Below are 20,204 nucleotides of genomic sequence, written 5' to 3'. Positions count from 1 at the left end.
GCCACCAGCCATGTGACACAGTGACTAAGTTCATCCTTTCATGAAGGATATGGGAATGTAGACAAAAACTGCCATTTTACTCTTCCCATATCTGTTATGCTTTATTTCTAATAAGCCTATATGATTGCAGGAACTCTAGAAATCTTCCTATGTCCTGAATCTGTGAATAAATATTTTGTGGTTATATAGATCATCAAATGGAAGAAAAGCCTGTCTTTTTTTTTTTTAACATTTATTTATTTTTGACAGAGAGAGAGAGAGACAGAGCATGAATGGGGGAGGGCCAGAGAGAGAGGGAGACACAGAATCTGAAGCAGGCTCCAGGCTGAGCGGTCAGCACAGAGCCCGATGCGGGGCTCGAACTCACGGACCGCAAGATCATGACCTGAGACAAAGTCGGACGCTTAACCAACTGAGCCACCCAGGCGCCCCTAAGCCTGTCTTAATATCATTGGCACTATAAACAGTTCTACATTGCAAATAACCAGATCATAATGTATACATGTATATTTTAGAAGATATTCAAATTGAGAAGTCAAATAAGGTCCTTTATATGGAAACATAAATCAATTCTCCCTAAAATGGAGACACATAAAATGTAACATTTATTCTTAATAAAATTACAGAGAGTAATAAATTTAAGAAAAAGGAGGGAAAAGTCAGAATAAAGATGCTATAAAATTTGCAGTTTCCAGTAATAGTGAGATAGGTTATTCACGAAAACATGCGCGCGTGCACACACCCCCACAAACATGCAAACACACACACACACACACACCTCTAATGAAAACATAAAAATGCTTAGTGAAATGCCTTGTTCATTCTTTATGTATTTCAACATATTAAGAAGATAAAAGATATTAAGAGAATCTTCAGCCAATAATACAGGGAAAATTAATATAGAGAGTTAAATGAGGCATTTACTACTTTTTGCTTTGAGTGCATTTGCCATTCCTGGCAACTTCAAATTCATTTTGAGAGCCTTATCAATGCAAGGGGATTAGAAAACAAATTATAGGGCTCTTGAAGGTATGGGGATATAATAAAGCACTCTCCTTCAAAACTAAGATGAGAATATAAATTCCTATAAATTCAGGGATGCATAGACCAGAAGGAAAACAACAGTTTTGAAGAATTTTCCCCTGATATTAACATCAGCAGGATAGCCCATGTTACTTCAAAGTTTTAATTTAGATTCAAGTAATCCTAATGATCTTAGAAGAGCAAAAGCAAACGTTCTCTGAATAAAAGTAGATGCAAACTGGGTCTCATTATTTAAAAATTATGTTTCAATTATAATAACTAGTGCATTGTCAAAGATAACCTGACATACACGGATGTCAGTGAAAATGAAAGAAAACGGATGAGGGAGCATAAGGCAAGCTGAGAGCAAAGCACAAGCTAACAACCCCCACTCTCACCCTCATTGCCCAGCCAGGTAGGATATATGTGATATTCCTCAGGCACCTCTGGCTGCCCAAGAACAAAGGAAAGGAAAGAAAACAAATGGTTACCTGATAGAGATCACAGTCATAGAAGACATGAGTCTCCATTAGTGTACCTATCTCTTAGATATGTAAATTACAAGAAAAAGGCAATCTTATCAATAGCCTATTCTCCAGAAACCTATAGACTCCGTTTCCTGGAGCCCCAACATCAACCCCCGCCTCCACAGTGATGTGGGGAACAAAGGCAAGAATGAAATAGCAGATAAAATTAAGTTTCTTTATAACTTGCAACCCATTGACAAATACTTGAGGCAAATATAACATTTTTCTAAGAACTCCCTACTGTCCTAATGTTAATTCCTTACTAGAGTGTAAACAACCTTAGCTTGACAATAGCAAAGCCCTTGACATTTTAGGAATCCTCTTTAGCATATCAAAGTCCTTCTGGAGGCCTCCCTTTTGCCTTTACCTCCCCCAACTCCATAGTATATAACCAGCCACTCTTCACAACCCCAGTGCAGCTCTTCCTGCCCACAGGTCCTGTCCCAGTGCTTTAATAAAATTTAATAAAATCACCCTTTTGCACCAAAGACCTCTCAAGAATTATTTCTTGGCCATCAGCTCTGGAAGACCACTGCTCCAAAACCCCATCAAAAACCATCACAAAAACATTAACAGATCTGTAAAATTTCTGGTATCATTCAACATAGACTATAAAGCAAACAGACATAGTGTGCTAAAAAAAATAAAGACCAAGTTTGAAATGTATATTGTGAATGAATAGGAAACTATCAACAGTGACACAAAATATCTGGACCATCTCTATAAATAAAACAACAAAAATATAAACTGAATTTTTAGGTTGCAAAGCAGATTAGATGCCTGGGTGGCTCAGCTGACTGAGGGAAAGACTTGATTTCAGCTCAGGTCATGATCCCAGGGTCATGAAATTCAGCCCCATGTTGGGCTCTGTGCTGAGTGTGGAGACTGCTTAAGATTCTCTGTGCCTCTCTCCCTCACTTGCTCTCTCTATGAAAAATAAAATAAAAAAGCAGATTAGATACAGCTAAGAGAATATTACTGACGATAAAAAATTACTCGGAATGTAGCAAGGACAAACCAGATGGAAGATAAAGGAGAGGGCACGAGCTACAAACAATAGCATGAATATATTTATAAGACTAACTGAAATTCCAAGATGAAATATAAGATATCAATGAATGGGTAGAAATATTTAGAGATATATTGGCTGATATTTTTAAATGATGAAAGACATCAATTTAAATTAATATAAAGCAATCCAACTATAAAACACCTTGAAACTGTTAGGTAGAAGCTAGATAAAAGCAGTGGAAAGAACACTCAGAGGCAGTGTCAAGTCCTTGAAGGGGAATGATAGACAGGAGCTGGAGGCAAAGTCATAGGAGTTAAGGCACCAAAAAGGGTTAACCAGTGAGAGAGCCTGCATTGTGTGAAAGGAGGTCTTGGTCTTTGGATTCTCCAAGAAAAGATTTATGTGGGGATCCACATTCAAATGAAGACAGCCGGAAGGAAAGTTGCAGGCACAAAACAGTTTATTAAAGCAAAAGTATACTCTCAGGGTGGGAGAGTGGTCAAGTTCCCAGTGGTGGACCCAGCCCTGGGTTGTTTTGAGATTGGATATTTGTTGTCTCTCCAGGGTGGGAAGAGCTGTGATATACAGTATATAGGGTGGTGGTCTCTAAAGGGAGGCTGTGTCCAGTCATTTGCGGGACTCCTCCCACAGGTTGGCATGGGGAGTTTTTGAACTTACAAGGTTTGTTCCTCAAACACCAGAGCAGCCCTTCTCTGTGGGAGCGGGGCTGTACCAGCAATGCAAATGTATTATAGGACACCAGGGGTTATCTGGGGCAAAGGTGGAAGAAGAGAGCCCTGCCCCTATCGGTGTCTCTGATCTGTCTGCCCCTAGGTCTTGGAAGCCAGTAAGTCAGGATGTTGTGTTCCCAGGCTTTTAATGTATAGGTTATTTATTATTGTCCTTGCCTCCATCTCAAGTCTGTCATTCCCCTTCAAGGACCTGGAACTCTGCCTCTGGGCATTCCTTCCCTGGCTCTTAGCTTCCACCTAACAAAACTTCTGAAAACCAAGGACTAGCAGAGATTTCTAAAAGTACTCAAAAGTGGGAGAAAAAACAGACTCCCTAAAAACACTGGCAATTGTGTGTACAGCTAAATGCTTAATAGTAACAATGACAGGAGAGAGTAGAATGATATTAATTTCAAAAAAAAAAAAAAAAAGATGGCTACCAGTCATGCTATATCCAGAGGGGAAAAATAAAAACTTGAAAAAATAAAGACATAGACCAAACAGGAGAAGGGAGTAAGAATGAGAATAAACATGAGAAAGGAAAGGAGAAAGAGGGAAAGGAGGTGAGGGAAGGAAAGGAAGGAAGAATGGGGAGGAGAAAAGAACAGGAGGAGAAAGAAGAGAAGTACAAAAGTGACAGAGTTCACCATGCATACACATTTATTAAAGTAGTGAAAGTACTTCCGGTGGAATTAAAATTATCTCAAGTGTAAGGTCTGAGATGAAAGGACTTTACAAATAAGGAAAAAACACAATTAACTATAAATTAACACTCACTGTATAAAACATCAATAATGTGTATACTTAGGAAGGGTAACTAGACTGCATTAAGATTCCTTATATCCATATGGAGATCTAAGGTTTTAACCAATTTTAGATATACAAAATATCATTAATAATATAGTAATTTTATTGGTAAACATCAAAGAATTAAAGATGGAGAGAACTTCCAAAATAGTAATAGGAAAACATTGAATAGAAAACCATACAAATGCAAAAGGCAAGAGAGGAAAGAAAAAAAAAACATATAGAACAGGCAGAAAAAAGAAGTCACATAATTGGATGATAAATTTAAGTCTTAATATAAACATAAGTGTATTAAATAATCTAGTTACAAGATAAGAATTGTCAAGCTCAACTAAGGAAGAATAAAATAACAGTCCATTATAAAAGATGTATTACAAAAACTATAGGAATAAAATAAAAAGGTATAGCCTGCAAATTCAAACAGAAACAAAAAGTACTGAGAAAGCTATGTCAGTATCAAACAAAATAGATTACTAGAAATTGTTGCTTCTTCATGGAGAGAGAAAGGAGACAAAGACTGAGAGATATCTGAGATCCATAAGAATACAAAAGATTTCAAAAATATAATTAACAAATTAGACCTAATGGCCATGTAAATAACACTAATTTCAATGGAAGAATAAACATTCTTTTCAAGCAGACAAAATATTTACCTAAAGAATATTAAGAATGTTTCAAAACCTTTGAAATAAAACTAACTTAAAGTAATTCTCTAATCTCAATGGAAACGAGCTAAAAATCAGTAACAAAATATAATTAGATGTATCTCATATATTTGTAAATTATGAAATGATTTTAATAATATTTGGATCAATAAATAGTACTAATATGAGAATATTTTAAATACTGTATATTGAACATACCATGCTATATTAAATATAATATGCTAAATACAGCTGAAGTACTTATAAAGTAATGTAAAAACTGAACATTTGAAAAAGGTAGGAAAACATCAGCAATAAAATGAGAATAAGAAAAATCACAGAATAATAATACGAACATATATTCAATGTGCAAGGTTAAGAAAACTACAAGCAGATATTTTAAGCTAATAAAATGGGAAGGCTGATCAGGAGGGAGAGAAAAACAACTAATATCAGAAATCAGGAAGAAAATAATACCAATGATGTTACAGACAAGTAAAAATGAGAGATTAAATCAGGCGAATAAATATGGAATATTTAGGAATAGTTTCCTAATCCTAGAAAATAATAAAATGTACCAGGATGAGCTTAAGCAAAAGTACATAGTAGTCTTTTAATGAATAAAAATGGTGCATAAACAGTAAAATTCTCTAAGAAAAATTTTCAGGTATCCATAAATTTACTAGAGTGTTACGAAGCATTCATGGGAAAAATAAACCTATACCTAAACAGGGAGAAGATAGTTCCTAATGGAATGACAGAAACAAGTCTATTCAGCAGCATCAATAAATGTAAAGAACTAAAACTTGTAGTTATGGGACAAAAGTTGTCAGAATGGATTACAAAACTCCAGTTATATGGTGTTTATAAGGGGTATTCCTAAAGTATAAGGATCCAGAAAGGTTGAAAGTAAAGGCATTAATTAAAGATACATTTTAGAACGGTGGCCTGGCTGGCACAGTCAGTAGAGCATGCCGCTCTTGAGCTCAGTCGGGGTTGTGAGTTGAGCCCCAAATTGAGAGTAGAGATTACTTAAAAATAAAATCTGTAAAAAAGGACACACTTTGCAAATACTAGGCAATATGATGCTTATGTGATTATAATGATTTCAGACAAAATACTCCTAAATCATTATTGGAGAAAAGCAGAGTTGCTAAATAACTATAAAATGTTCAATTTAACAGGAATATCCACATACATACATACTCGCAGCAGGCATTTACTTCTAATCACCTAATAAAATTGAGCAGATATGTGAAAGCACAAGTACCATTTCCACTGTAAAGAGAGATTAAAAATATCTAACACAAAAGTGAAAGAACTAGAAAAAGAAATGAAAACTTCAGAATCTTAGTTGGTAATTTTAACATACATCTTTCAGTAAATAACAGATCAGACAGCCAACACAACAACAAAGATAATTAACATTTAAAGAGAATATTTCAAATTCGATTTGTCAAACACGTGTAGAAAATTGTTCCCACTATGGAGGACACATACTATTTTAACCACAAATGTAAAATTTATGCAAACTGGTTAGATGCTATGCAATAATAAATTTCAAAATTTCTGTCACATACATACTACATTCTCTGATCACAATATAATTAAATTAGAAATTAACGACAAAAAAAAAGCTAAAACATCCTCCATACTTTTGAAAATGTAAATTCAAATGCCTAACCAAATCACGTATATATGAAAGAATACTAATCTGAGATATTAGAAGCTGTGGGATTCAACTAAAGTGGTAGGTGGACTGACATTAACAATTCTAAGTGCTTACCTCAACAATGATACGTCATTAAAATAATAGCCAAGCATCCAATAGGCAAGAATATAGGCAAGAAACCAGTAACTATAAGCAAAGAAATAAGAACAGAAGCTAATTCAAGAAAAAATATATAGACAGTAAAGAGGGGTGAAGGAAAATGCACCAATATTTGAAAAAATGAATATACTGAAAAATATCCAACAAGATTAATCTTCAAGAAAAAAGCAAAGGCAAAATTGAATATTAGGAAAAATATTGTTATATAAGTGCTGATATTGCAAGAGATTGTCTAACTTAGTTGAAAACTCAGCTAAGAAATTTCTGATATTAAAGCAGTACCAAAATAAAAATACTACCTAAATAATTGTATAACCATTAATTAAAATAAATGAAGAATCAAATGAATGAATAATGAAAAGGATTTCTACAATGTTAGGCCTAGAAAGCTTTAAAGGTGTATGGAAGCAAATGTGCGAGGAACACCAATCTTAACTCTTGAAGAAAGCAGAAATGACAGTAACACCTCTGCATATTTTATGAGGTTAGTATAACCCTGATGCCAAGCCAGAAATGCCCAGTAAGAGGAGGAGATTATAAATTAATCTCATGTTATAACATACATATTAGTTAAGAAACACACTATTGTAAATAAAGGAACCCAGAAATCTAGTATCATCAAGCTAGAATCTCATCTCTCATGTAACCATCCAGCAGGGGATGAAGGATTAATGACTGGCTATAGGGTCTTTCCTACAAGATGATACGGGGACTCACACTCCATCATCTCTCTGATGTTGATCTCACAAGTATGGAAAAACTCGACTTAATGGCATCACATCTGTATTCGTCATCTATATTCCTATTCCAGCCCAGGAATATAGGAAAGGAAGCAGAGACAAAAAGAAGCTGCTTAGTGTATGCTTTAAGAATGGGTCATAGAAACGCACATAGCATTTGGTTCAAATTCTCCTTACGACTTCTAACTTCAGAGAAAGCTGAGATATATTGTCTTCTAGCTAAGTGGCCAAGTGAACCATTAAAACTGCATCAGATTGTGCATAATTTGACAAAAGTAGCACACTGAGTTGTTTCTATATGTAAAAGGAAGAAAGGGAGAAAAAATTCTGGGAGAAAAGTATCAATCTCTGATAAAATATCAATGTAAATATTCTCAACAAAATGAGCAAACTAATCCAGCATAGATACTTAGATTTTAGTAAACCATTTGAAAGTTTCCTGGTTGCAGTGTTATTTTGGTATCAGAAAATTGACTAATATACTTCACCATCTTAACAAATTAAGGAAAAAATGCCCCTAGGGATATTCCAGGATTAGCAAAAGAATTGCTTAATAAAAATTCAGTATCCACACACATGGTTAAAAGACAATCTTAACAAAATATATATAGATGAAAACCATCTTAGTATGTGATGCAGCTTAATACTGCTAATTGTTTATCATTAACTATTATAATTTTGATTAGATTGGATTCTGAATTTAAATTTTCTATGGTTTATCATAAAAGATTAACAAATCCTAGCTATTTTTTTTTCCACAGGTCCCACATTGTAAACAGAAATAAGGTGATGGTGGCTATTTTTGTATTTAGACTAATGTTCCTCATTGCTATTAAACAAAATGTAATTAGGCATCATTCAAGCAATAATATTTGTTTGTTGTGACCCTTTGAACAGTAACCAGTTACGGTTGTATTATTAAGAATGGTAGCAGCATCCATGCCTAATTCTCAGTCTTCAGTCTAAGTCAATATAGAACATGATGATTTGGGGGACTATCTTAAATACTTCCCTATCAGAGAATTTTATCTGTGGCATAATTACTCATTACAGAAATTTTTCTCAAGTGTTTTCTGTTAATTTATTTAATTAAATATCTTTAACATCTGAATTAAGCATTATACCACTCCATAATTGATTGATTAATAAATTCCAAGCAAGACAAACATTTTTCGTATGAATTTTCAAACCTCCTGACCATCTATATCCCCTACTCTTTATCACCATGTCAACACTCAGTTTAACTAGGGTAAAATCAAAATTCAAGCATGTTATATTATCACAAATTACTTGTTTTACAATTCAGTAGGCATGCAGTATTTAAACAAGAAAAATCCTAAGATCCAAACATTGAGATCATGCAGCCAGAAGGAATATTTAACAGGATTAATAGACAAAAAGCAAATCAATAAATAATATTAATATAGACACTTTATATCTATCTATCGTGTACTCAATTTTCAGCTCATATCTCAGTAGGAAAGTTTCTCTTCTTACCAGAGAATACAAAATATAGTATTTATCATTGGTAAAACAATGTAGATCAAAAAATCTTTATCTATCTTAGAATAGGAAGACAGACCAGGTATCAAAAAACACAATCTAAAAGATACAGCATTGACAGAACAATAGCTAATACCCAAGAGTAGGCAATTTTTCAAAGCATTCTGGGAAGAAAGCAAAACCATGTTAATCAAATATGGATAGTGATCATTTTACTTAAAAGCTGAAATACTAGCAATCACAGATACATGGAGAAATTTCTCTAATTTCATAACACAGGAAAATGAGATTGTGATAGAGACAAGCATGGGTTTAAAAACTTGACTATAGGGTAAATAAACATTGTAACTTGGGCAATAAAAGGAGAGGAGAATTTCCAAACTAAAGCCTAACATTATTGTGGCTAAGTTTCTTCACCGTAAGAAGTAACCATTTGTATAAAATGACGTATATTTCTAAAAACTTTATTGTCTGTTTTAACTAGTTTACCTCTACATAATTCTCATTCTATGGTATGAGTTCAGTCATCCACAAAATCTGTCTTAATCATTCATAAAAAAAAAATCTCTTCATAGATTCTTAAAAAATATATTGTTTATTTTTTAATGTTTATTTTTGAGAGAGAGAGAGAGACAGAGAGACAGAGAGAGAGAGAGAAGGGGAGGGCAGAGACAGGGAGACAGAAGATACAAAGCAGGCTCTGTGCTGACAGCAGAGAGCCAGCTGCGGTGCTTGAACTCAAGAACCATGAGATCACGACCTGAGCTGAAGTCAGATGCTTCACCAAGTGACCCACTCAGGAGCCCCAAGAATATATTGTTTAGATCAGTGGTGATTCTGTATTCAAGGACGGAAAAACAATTAGATAACAAGAGCCTTTCACAGAACGTTTCTTTTATAAAACCTACTTTTTGTGGGGGTTGATGTACGTAATTTTGGTAAATCAACATGTTTTACTTTTCACCTTTTATATGTACATACTTCAGAAGGACATACTCTACAAATTCATTTTTTTTTTTTAATTTTTTTTTTTTTCAACATTTATTTTTGGGACAGAGAGAGACAGAGCATGAACGGGCGAGGGGCAGAGAGAGAGGGAGACACAGAATCGGAAACAGGCTCCAGGCTCTGAGCCATCAGCCCAGAGCCCGACGCGGGGCTCGAACTCACGGACCGCGAGATCGTGACCTGGCTGAAGTCGGACGCTTAACCGACTGCGCCACCCAGGCGCCCCTACAAATTCATTTTAAAATAAAAGAAAAAATGAAAAACATGCAAACAACATGAACTCTTGAAACATAAACTTTAAAAATATAAAACAAGCACACAGAAGTACACAGCAAAAGCATTGTGTTAGTAATTGTAGTCGTTTTCAAAACATCAAACACATGTTTTCTCATACAACTGAAACACATATGGGGGCGGCAGGTGGCTCAGTCGGTTAAGTGTCCAACTTCAGCTCAGGTCATGATCTCACAGGTCATGGATTTGAGTCCCAAGTCGGGCTCTGTGCTGACAACTCAGAGCATGGAGCGTTGCTTCAGATCCTGTGTCTCCCCCTCTCTCTGCCCCCGCTCACACTCTCTCTCCTCTTTGTCTCTCAAAAATGAATACACATTAAAAAAAAACACATATGTATTTGAATATTCTTTCCAAATCTGTTTTTTAAAACTTGATGTGTTGACAATAATTTAAAAAATCACATTGATATTCTGGTGGCTGCTAAATATCAAGGTGAAGCAGAAGACAAAATTCCATCAACTAAGTTTTTGAAAATATAAGGCACTTTCTTATTGAAGATGCGAGAAAATTAATATTTCTAATTCTGTATTCCATTTTTTATATTTTTAGGAAGTTATGTTAATCACATTTTCCAGTTTTGTTTAATCTCCATAATCTAATTACAGGAAAACATCTAAAACTGTTGAATTTTTATTTTATCAGAAGGTTGTGGTGGAGAATAATCTACCTGAATTGGTGCCAGCCACAGTAGACTATTTTTTCATATTATTACTCTATTAATATTTGACGATGTAGCTTCTATTTAAGATGATATTTATAGCTAAAGGCAACATCAATAAGACATTTTGCTTCATTTTTTAGTTCACCAACTTATCATTCCTGTTATAAATAACGTGTTGTAAACATCACACATACCAAGAGATTAGTCTTCAATCCTTTCCTAATCTGTGGTCCTAAAGGCTAACAGGTTTGTCCTCACTTAAGTTCTTATCATTATTTGCTAACAATACCAGTGACACTAGAAAGGTACACCAACTTGCTTCCTCTCTTGATCTACATCAAGGAAACAAGAGCCTTTGAATAAGGAGCATGGTCTTCTTGATAAGCACATTTATTGAGTTCTTAGGAAAACACCTCTTCTTGAACACTGAGAGCGACCATTAAATGAAATGTGGAGCACCTCGACTTTTTGAAAAAACTCAAGCATAATTTTGATGGTTGATTAGCGAATGGAGAAAGAAACAAAACACTACAAAGCTTATTAGTGTGATGTAGTGAGGCAAATAAGAAAATGAGATTTCCTTTCTTATCAATTTTCTGAAATTCTTCAAAGCTCAGAGAAGTAAATTCTCATGTTCAATTCCCATATGAATCATCTAGCCTCACTGCAGCAAATGAGAAACATTTGGTAGAGTTATACCAAATAATTCTATTTCATGCTCATTGCCACAGGGCTTTGCAAAGTTTGACATACATTTGGGGATCTTGTTATGATGTACACAATGATGGCCTGGTGAATGTTTTATAAATGGCTCTCTGGAAAAAGGTGTGCATGTATTTACATAGATAAGTGTAATATGAATTATACTAATAAAAAGGATTAGAGATAATTGTCACATTCTTTGTGGTAAATTTCAACAGCTAATTGAATCTCACAAGAAGTATCTTGGATTTTTGATGAGCTCTTGTATTCTTAGCCAATCTATAGTTGCAGTTCATCCATGACAAATGGAATTGCTATTCAATACACAAATTCCTTCCCCAATGAAGTTATTGCCATTAAAACTGATATACTGTTGGGGCGCCTGGGTGGCGCAGTCGGTTAAGCGTCCGACTTCAGCCAGGTCACGATCTCGCGGTCCGTGAGTTCGAGCCCCGCGTCAGGCTCTGGGCTGATGGCTCAGAGCCTGGAGCCTGTTTCCGATTCTGTGTCTCCCTCACTCTTTGCCCTTCCCCCGTTCATGCTCTGTCTCTCTCTGTCCCAAAAAAAAATAAAAATAAACGTTGAAAAAAAATTAAAAAAAAAAACTGATATACTGTCTACTGTAAAATTCCCACCATTGTACAAATTATATTCATTAAATCAAACTTCTTCCAGCTTCATTCTGAAGTATGTAGAAACTTCAGTCATTTGTCAGTGATGGGTCGGTTCTTTCCTAAACCAGATAATCCATTTTATATACCAGAAGATGATTTCCTCAATGGTCTGTGCTATTCACAACACAGGCTACAGATATAATACAATCCTACATTTGATCTACATTATTAATATATTCCCCATCACTTATATAAGTCAACCAAAAACAACCAAATAAATAAAGACCTGATTTGTAGTTTGTACCTATTTTCATGATGCAAATACCGCCATGGTGACTGATCAAGCCACCAAAGTGATACCACTGATTGCACAGCTATGAGGAGGTAAACAGTAACTACGGTATTTCCACAACACAGACAACAGACAACTTCAAGAGTATAGATGAAGGTAAATGTAAATACTTATAAGTGAGGAGCTTTGAGAACTTATTCCTATTATAAATATAATTCAATGTTAAGGTTTTGTAGTTTATTTTTACTAGTGCCTTGTTGAATAATAAGCTCACAAAATTGCTGGAAAACATACATGATGAATGCTAAGCACCATCAATGTTAATGATATTTAAAATAACACAGCTTCTGGAGTTGATTTTTGGAATGTGTTGTTATTGGCAATAAAGTCTATAAAACTACTTTCAAAATGCATCCCACATGTGACTGTACACATAACTTTTTCCGGACTACCAAGTGTATTGTGGTTAAAATAGGGCACATAATCTATTTAAAGATATGGTCTTGAATAGAACACAGCAATAATCTGGGGAAAACATCTTTTAGTGACATGGACTGTATACAGATATCAGAGCAAGATCTACCTTGTCCTCAAAGGAAAAAAAAAATCAAGGTTCAAGATTTAAAAATACTGTCAACCCTTTATTCAAAAATAAAGGTAACAGATAAATATATTTTTACATGACATTTGAAAATATTACCGTAATAAGCATCTCCAGAAGAAACTGCTAGTGAATGAATAAAATTCATCCAAAGACTGAAAAACTACAGTAAAAAAATGACTAAAACATATTGAAAAAATAACTGGAAGCAGAAATTGCATTCCATACTCTCCTCTTCTTAACAAAACAAAACCTAAAAGCAACAGGTAAAGGGGGGGGGGTGGCACCTGGGTGGCTAGGCCTGCCTGTTAAGCATCTGACTCTTGATTTCCACTCAGGTCATGATCTCCCAGTTTTCTCCCTGGGACTGAGCCCTGTGTTGATGGAGACCCACATCATGGAGCCCCATGCTGTTAGTGCAGAGCCTGCTTCAGATTCTCTCTCTCCTCTCCCTCTGCCCCTCTCCCCACTTGAACGCATGCACATGTGCTCTCTTTTTCTCTCTCAAATAAACATTTCTTAAAAAGAAACAAAAAAAGCAAAAGGGGACAAGAACAAAAATATTTCAAGTGTGACCAAAAAAAAAAAAAAAGGTCTGGGGAATTTAAAACCCAACAGATAAAACTCAGAACTATAAAATATATAGAAAGATTTCCCAAAGCAATAAAAACAGAGCAGAAGTAAATTCAGGATGAAGAGTAAAAAAGGACCCATAGCTAGCTACAGATGTCAACACCTAAGGCACATCTCTCAAAACTAACTGGTATCTGCAGGAGTACCAAGCAAAATCCCTTGCTTGCACCTAAGGGAAATTAATATTTTGGCTCTAAAGACTACAGGATTCAGAGTTCAACAAATAATATCTTAATCAAGCCATGTTTTCGGAAAGTGATAGGAGTCATAGTAGGTGGCTGACGCAATACGAGGTACTTTTTATTGTGAATGTGCCACATATCTATGAATGCTTGGCTGAGAGTTCTGAAGGGAAAACTGGACTCACACTCAAACCTCTCTGTCTTTAGAAAATTTCTTACAGGGCTCTGAACATCTCATACAGCTTACAAATACTGCTATAGGCACCTACACATAAGTGTTCTCTAAATAACTCTCCTGAAAAAAGGAAGCAGCACACAACCTATGAAAACAACAAGGAAAAAAAATACATATGCAAACATTTGAGAGCAAAGACAATCATTAGAAAAATAACTCCATGGAGCCTGTGAAAATCATGCCCAAGTGATTGTCCCTAACCATAAACACCCCTACACACCTCACCTCACACACGCACACACACACAGAGTTGCCTTCTACAAGCCAGGAAGAGAAACCTCACCAGAAACTGGATTCGACAGCACCTTGATCATTAACTTCTAGCCTCCAGAACTTTGAGAAATAAATTTCTCTTGTTTAAGTCACACAGTTTGTGGTATTTTATCATGGCGGCCCTCACAGACTAAGATAACTATAAGTCTCTGATGTTATACAGTGCTAAATGCTTAAGATAGGAAGACAACATGAAGGAGTGAAAAGAAATACTAGGTAAATAAATAGGTAAATGAGTAAAAGGAAATATTAGGTAAATAAAGAGGTATTGGTGCATGTGGTGAGGGCTACGATGAACTAGAGATACACAGTACAACTTAATAGGGAAAACATTCACAATTAACATTAAACAAATTTGGCAATTGTATCAATGTAGATTCAGATACTTTAGAAAAAGAAATCCAGGTCTTTACGTGAAATCCCTCGAGTATTAAGTTTAGGCAACTAATTTAGATTTTGGTTTTCTTTAACACTGAAGGCTGAAAAATAGCTTAATATGGGAAGATTCAGCTCATAAATATGTCTGACATTGTTATAATGATGTGCATCAAGTTCAATGCATTCAAATGTAGCCAAATAGACTAGGCCTTAAAAGTGACAATAGAGAAGACCAATGAAATAATGCATTTTCAAGAAAATATAAAAGAAAATGTTCAAGATTAGAGTTCAACCTCACTCCTGTTTGGGCATGTTCAAAACATAAAACCATGAAAGAAAAAATAATTTCATTTTTTTCTTTTTATACCTCTGTTCCTTTATATTCCACTTTGCAGAGTTTAGATCAAGACCACACACACACACACACACACACACACACACACACACACACACACACAAACTAAAGCAAAGAAAAATATTCATAAGTCTTCTTTTAATTAAGAATTAAAAGCTAGGGGCACCTGGGTGGCTCAGTCAGTTAAACGTCTGACTTCAGCTCAGGTCATGATCTCACAGTTCATGGGTTCAAGTCCTGTGTCAGGCTCTGTGCTGACAGCTCAGAGACTGGAGCCTGCTTCAGATTCTGTGTCTTCCTCTCTCTCTGCCCGTCCCAAATTTGTACTCTGTCTGTCTCTCTCTCTCTCTCAAAAATAAATAAACATTAAAAAATTTTTATAAAAGAATTAAAATCTAATGTAAAATAATGCATTTTGCAAATAAATATATTTACTTTAGTTTTATATTATTATTCATTACCCTGGAGACTGGGTGAAAAAAGCAAATCGGAAAACTGAGCGAGCCATAGACATATACTGCAGAGATTTAAGGGAAATATCTGATAAATGTATTCCTCCTTTTCATGTTATTTATTTAAACTTTTAAAAATGCATACTAATGTGAGGGCTATGAAAATATTTAAAGTTCTACATATTCTTATATATTGCATATTTACTGATATGCAACATATATGCTCACAAATCCTAAATGTACAGCACAAATAACTTTCACAAAATTAATGCAACAATAAAACTTGCCCCAGATAAAGACACAGATAATTAGAGGTACAGAAGTGTACCTCTATCCCAGAGGGACTTCTAAGACCCCATGGTCATTTAAGTGCAATCACTCACCACCTACCTGCTCTGCTGTGTCTGATTCTCTGGGCTTACACCATCCAAGCTGTGTTATAGGGGCTGTGATTAAATCTTACATTTTTCAAATTTCAGAGATTAAAATAATGCATCCATTCTGTGCTTTTTAGGATATCTCCATTAGGCATGTTTAAAGAAAGAGTGTTATGACTTTACAATTATAGTTTCCTTGGAAGCTACTGAACAGGTTGCACAAAACAAGAGTCAGATGCAGCATTTGGGTTAGATTTAATTATTTTTAAAAATTCCTAAGCCCAGATTTTAACAGTTTTGGGTATAATTTTCAGTTTAGTTTATACTTCCTAATATTATTTTATTCAATTTAGAATATTATTTATAGAACTTAACCTTTTGTTGTCTATTATTAATATAATTTCACTCTTTATTACCATCTCAAAACATCATAGTTGATACAGTATGTTCTCTAAGCCCACTAAAAAACACAATACAGGGGCTCCTGGGTGGCTCAGTCTGTTAAGCTTCCAACTCTTGATTTCAGCTCACATCATGATCTCATGGTTCATGAGTTCCAGCTTTGCCTTGGGCTCTGTGCTCACAGCACAGAGCCCACTTGGGATTCTCTCTCTGCCCCTCCCTTGTGTCCCCTGGGTACCCAGCGCTCTCTTTTTCAAAATAAATAAGCTTTAAAAAAAATAAGTAACAGAATATATATACATATACACACACATTTATTTAAAGATAGTGTGCTTGATTTTGAAGATACAACAGTAAACATAAAACAATCTCCTCCCTCAAGGAAATTGCACCAATGTTTAAAACTGACTAAAGTTTTTGGGTTTGGGTGCTTTTTGTTGTGGTGGTGGTTGTGTTTTGCTTTGTATTTTGCAGCACTCATCTTTTTTATTACATTTTCTTTAATTTCCTAACTATAATGCCTGAAGAGGCAATGTCTGGCAGATTCTGAACTTTGTTATCCAAAGGTGAAGATTTGGTTGTCAATGCTTCAATCTCTTCACCGGTAATGAAAGTCACACCTATAAAGGTGCTGAGAAATCAAAAGAGATGATAGATGGCAAATATCTGTAATATTTTTAAATGATAAAATATCATGATGTTGTATCACAATATCATAATATGAACATCAGTTATAATGAGCATAAACTACCACAAGTGAAGGTGGAGAATAAGCAAAGAAATAAAAGTATCTTAGATATTACTGATAAATCTTACACCAGTGTTAGGGAAGTACTAATATGAAAAAGAGCTTGGTGGTAGCTATCACGAGATAGTACGTATTATCGGTGTAGAAATGAAAGCCATTTTGCAAGTCCCAGTCTTTCCAAAGCTATCAGTTTTGATTCCACAGAGAGAAAATTACCATTACAGGTGGCAAAACAGTGATCACAGATGAATTCCGGAGAAATAAGGATTCTTTTTTTATGCAGATATCGTCTGCAATAAAGAATGAGGTAAACAACTTACATAAGTTATATGAAAGCAGATTGGTTTCTAAATAGAATTTTCCAAATTCTTCTCTAGATGTCAGCAGCTGCTATTTGAAGATGAGTGACTACTTTCAATATGCAGCAGTGGAAATGAGTCTCTCAAACTAAAACTCAAATTACTTTTCTCATCATCATCGAACAAAGTGGCCACTGAAATTGTTATCCAGGTCCAGATCGAAGAAGGAAAGATAAGTACAAGAGTTCAAATCTCTACCCTGAAATCATGTCTTCTATTTTGTGTTCTCCCCATAAAATGGGAATATAGCTGATTAAAACTCAACAAGCAAAGAGACTCAGCAGCCACAGTCAAGTCTGTTCTCCAAAGGGAGATGCTGAATCACAATGGGCTAGAGGCTGTACACACTGAGATTTATGCTTTTAGGTCACTGAGAAATTCTATCACCCCAAATTTTCAGGCATACAACGGGTGGTTTATTCAGATTTTACAAAAGGTCCAACATTACTATTTTAGTCTATCCATGTAACTTCCATGTTTCCTAGTTTTTGTTTTTTGTTTTTTTTTTCTATTTTGGGCTTATATTTAACTCTAAAGCTTTTTGTCTCATTTATTATACAAAGATTGTGTTTTCAGGGTACCTGGGTGGCTCAGTTGGTTAAGCATCTGAGCATTGGCTCAGGTCATGATCTCACAGTTCCTGGGTTCCAGCCCCACGCTGGGCTCTGTTCTGGCAGCTCAGAACCTGGAGCCTGCTTAGGATTCTGTGTCTCCCTCTCTTTTCCCTTCCCCCACTCGCACTCTATCTCAAAAATAAACAAACATCAAAAAAAAAAGATTGTATTTTCAAAAAAAAAAACTAGAGCAAATAAGTATAAAAATATTTGTATAAAAAGTTTACATTCTTTTCTATTCTTACCACAAATTATAACACCTATTATTTAAGGACAAATTCTGTCAAAAATATAATGAGAAGTGGCTATATTACATTAGTTGTTCAAAGCTCCGACTCTACCAAATACGGATTTAAGTAGCCATCAAAAGGAAATACACGTGCTGAAATTGTTACAGAGTTACTTCTTCCTGGGTCAAATGTTAAAAAACAAAATTGCAGACTCTTGAGTTTTCACTGCCAGATAGCTTTTCTTGTTTATCAGTGTACCTGTTTTGCTGATATTTCTCATCATTGTGGGTAATTATACAGCTCAGAAATTCATTGTGCATTAAAATTGTTCTCCATGTACTTTAACATTAAATAAAACGGTAACTGCTCTTTTAAATATTTTATTTTTTGTTTCAAAAGTCTCTATTTTATTATTAATGAATACTAGGTTTAAAGTGATTAGTCCCCTTATTTCTACATTTATCAAAAACATATTGTTCCGGATTTTAAAATTCAGACTTTGTTCTGGGCTGAATTGTGTTCCCTCAGTTCATATGCTGACAGTCTAACCAAGCGTATCTCCAGGTGTGACTGTATTTGGAGATAAAACCTTCAGAGACGTAATTAAGGAAAAATAAAGCCCTACGGATGAGCCCCGAACCAGTATGACCAATATCTTTATCAAGGCGAGGTGAGGACACCAGACACAGACCTAGGGAGAACCAGGTGGACACAGGGAGAAGGCAAGAATCTGCAAACCAGGGAGAGAGACCCCAAAGACAACAAAGCCTGAGCAAAGGCAGGAAGATGGCCATAAGGAAGCCCCCTCTCCTTCTGCCACGGAGAAACTCACTGAACAACAATACAAGATCCGCAAAGCCTTTATAAGAACTCCAGAAACGGGTTAAAAAGTCACAGTACCCCAGGCAAGCGCAAAGCTGAGAAAAGCCGCGTTGAGGGGGGTGGAAAAAAAAAAAAAAAAAAAGCTGTTACATTTTACCTAAGAGGGCCCTTACCTTTAGGTGTCACAGCTCAGCGCAATTTGAGAAAATGTGCAGCTTGGGTCTCATCCCGAGGAGAGGAAGAGAAGAGCTGAACTGTGCCGAATGTTCCGGCTTTTCTGGAGGCTGACTCGCCTGACCTGGAGCGATGGCGGGAAACCTCTGCTCACTTCCTTTGGCGGGAGTCAGTGAGAGGTCAAGCGGCAGATGCTGCAGTACTGCAGACAAACGCCAGAGGGAGGAAGAGAATAGGAGCTCGTAAAAGAGAAACAGGTGAAAATTTTTTTTCAGGTGAAACTCTTTAACTGGAAAGCTATCAACATAAGCCTAGAGAAAACACATCCCCAGCAATGGTGTGGGAAGCTTCTAGAACCTCTACCAAAGCTGATTGGTAAAGAGCTTCCCCTATAGGAAAGCAGTCTGTAAAGATGGAGGAGGGGTGGCTGATTTTTGTATAATGACCAACCCCAGAAAAAAATAAGAAGGCATGTGAAGAAACAGTAAAATGTGGCCCAATAAAAAGAACAAAAAAATCTCCAGCAACTGAGTCTATGTAAATGAAGATCTATGAATTAAGTGCCAAGTAACTTAAAATAACTGCTTTAAAGAAATTCAGTGAAATGAGAAATCAATAACAAATGGAAAACTGTAAAATTCACATATATTTGGAAATTAAACAGTATGCTCTTGAGTAATCAACGATTGGAAAAAGAAATTACAAGGGAAATTAGAAATGATGTTGAGATAAATGAAAGCTAAACTACAACATACCAAAAACTTAGGATGCAGCAGACGCAATACTAAGAGAGAAGTTTACAATGCTAAATGTCTACATTAAAAAAGAACGAGAGACACCTGCGTGGCTCAGTCCGTTGAGCATCAGACTCTTGATTTCAGCTCAGGTTTGGATCCCTGGGTTGTGAGATTGAGCTCTTTATCAGGCTTCAGGCTGAGCATGAGGAATGCTTAAGATTCTCTCCCTCTCTCTCTCTGTCT

The 20,204-nt window shown here is 35.5% G+C and overlaps 1 long non-coding RNA gene across 2 annotated transcripts in view; it reads right to left on the bottom strand.

The window, feature by feature from the left end:
• Nucleotides 1-19,344, bottom strand: part of LOC125174398 (uncharacterized) — an 872,840-nt gene extending 853,496 nt beyond the window's left edge. Inside the window, exon 1 of one of the 2 annotated variants that reach the window (XR_007155439.1) lies at nucleotides 19,224-19,344. This is a non-coding gene — a long non-coding RNA (uncharacterized LOC125174398). The remainder of the gene's footprint in view (nucleotides 1-19,223) is intronic. The other variant, XR_007155440.1, reaches the window with a different exon arrangement.
• Nucleotides 19,345-20,204: the final 860 nt, after the last annotated feature.

Source organism: Prionailurus viverrinus, chromosome C2, assembly GCF_022837055.1.
Source record: "Prionailurus viverrinus isolate Anna chromosome C2, UM_Priviv_1.0, whole genome shotgun sequence".
In the NCBI taxonomy this organism is placed as follows: Eukaryota; Metazoa; Chordata; class Mammalia; order Carnivora; family Felidae; genus Prionailurus; species Prionailurus viverrinus.
The sequence above is the reverse complement of the archived record's forward strand: the minus strand, read 5'-3'. Positions and strand labels throughout refer to the sequence as shown.